The following is a 2,456-nucleotide window of genomic DNA, read 5'->3' as shown; positions in this document are numbered from 1 at the left end:
TTATACAGTGAACGTGTAGGCTAAACTTAAGTTTATCGTTTTATTTTTAACTTGTTACAAAACGTACATTTTATACGTTCGTCTTTTATTGTCTAGCGCAGCTGCGCAGACTTTAACTTTGGATTGAATTTTGTCACATCTACACATGATAAATCCTCAATTTGTATTTTTCTAATGTTTCTTTCTTGTATTTCCACCTCACCCTAACAAAAATTAAGCTTCTAATTAATAAAACACGAATGTTCTAACTTACAAATTAATGCATTATCCATAATTCCAATATGCTAAACAGAAAGATGGTTAACTATTTCTTTTAACACCGTTGGAAAGGTCTTTTTTATTATATGCCGTGATCACACATGCACATTTAGTATTTATTTTGTTTTTCCTGGATTAAAAGCAGTTGTTTGCGAAAAACATTTATTCAGTGATGTGACGATTAGTAGGTATTTGCAACACAATGAAGTTATCAAGTATTTACTGTAATAAAGTATACATTTGACAATACATAATACAAGGTTCATTACTTCACAATTATGGCTTCAATAATCAATTACATTGATAGGTTTATGATCGTCATCTTTGCTTGGACAAAAAAAATGGGAATAGAGAAAGAGATCTTGATTTTATTGACAAATTAAATCAGAGTCATGATTCTTATTTTTGTTTATAATTATCGTTCGTTTGTTTTTTAGAGGAACGCTACGTTGGGCTATCTTCTCTGTCCACAGCGGAGAATCTAACCCCGGATTTTAGTAAACTTACGGCTGTCCCACCGTGGAACTATTACTTAGTGATAAAGTTTATTATCCATTAGTGTTCTTTTATTTTTGATAAATAAAATTATAGTCATTTCACCAGTGCGCTGCACACAAGTGAATTTTATTGATGTAATAGAAGCAATACATTTATTTCAAATCAACACATTACGAACCACAGAAATATACAGCTTATAGATGGGTCCTCTCAGTTACATGGTCCAGTATTTACAATACAAAATATCAACCATTGTTCTAACTAGCTTAAAACGTATTTAATTCAATTTATTTGCTTGATATGCAGATAACTCCACCTACTCCATTATGTTATGATTTTGCACACGTGTATGCACATTCATTTCGATTTTAACTCTTTACGTTTAAAAATGTACACATTTAACTCACAGCTGTAGCGCAGTTCAATACTTAGGCACGATGTATTCTTGTAGCTAACTTAAATTATATTACAGTATTATACCGTTTAACACATTTAGTGTGGTCATAAGAAACTTGAGAACTATTTTAGCTTTACATATGAAAAGGTTACTGTTTACAATTGAACGATATCATTGATATGTCTTCGCAAGAGTTCACCACTTAAGTATGTGGACAACACGAAGATGAAATGTTATAGCCACTCGCACATATCTCCACAAGTAAGGCTGCGTAACAAACACAAGTTTTCATTAACAGTAATACAGAACTTGCAGTGTTCAGCATTTCACTTGGTAATATAGCTCTAATAACGACTGAAACTGGCCTTTACCACCACCATCATCACCCAAAAAAATAGAATGAAACAAAAGCTTGATATTTTTACTCTGCTAACTCTTCTGTTATTAATCTGGACACATACACTGATCTCCGCAATGTGTCACACAGCCCAAATTACACCTTCACTTGGTCTGTACATGGGCGTCTGCAAGGTGGGGGTGGGGACAAGAGGGCACTTGCTCTCTAACCAAAATGTAAAGGATAACATAAAAGGAAAAAGTGTTTCCCTAGTTATAAGTTTGGTATTATTTCGTCATCTTCCTTCACCCCCTCACACTATAATATATCATGCGGATGCCTGTGCCCTCTAGGTTTGGTTTTCTATTAATTATTTTTGTATTTTATTTTTTGGTTAACATCTTTTTAATAATTCTTCATGTTTCTATACTCTATATTAGACGCCTTTGAAATTACCACTACTTTAGTAATGTTTTTATTGTAAACAGTCAACATGACAGCTTAGTTTATTAACTGTTTCTCAATTTATGTAAAAAATTAAAAATAATATTTCATCTTAAATTTGACTCGTATAACAATATCACTAAAAATGACTTAGTTTTTAATGTTTACGTATTCAATACAATGGAGTGATTTGAATTTCACGTCGTCTTGATGTTGGGGTTTAAATCAAGATTTATAACTTCAACTCTTTTATCATCATACAAGAAGTTAACACTCACTCATTGTTAAGTAGTTAACACTAGTCCATTGTACAGCTAAACAAGTTAGTTCGTCGTTCTTGTAGATCATGTTGACGGTATTGTTAAGTAGTTAACACTAGTCCATTGTACAGCTAAACAAGTTAGTTCGTCGTTCTTGTAGATCATGTTGACGGTATTGTTAAGTAGTTAACACTAGTCCATTGTACAGCTAAACAAGTTAGTTCGTCGTTCTTGTAGATCATGTTGACGGTATTGTTAAGTA

The sequence above is a fragment of the Limulus polyphemus genome, unplaced genomic scaffold, assembly GCF_000517525.1.
Source record: "Limulus polyphemus unplaced genomic scaffold, Limulus_polyphemus-2.1.2 Scaffold4657, whole genome shotgun sequence".
Lineage (NCBI taxonomy): Eukaryota > Metazoa > Arthropoda > Merostomata > Xiphosura > Limulidae > Limulus > Limulus polyphemus.
This window is presented reverse-complemented; position numbering follows the sequence as displayed.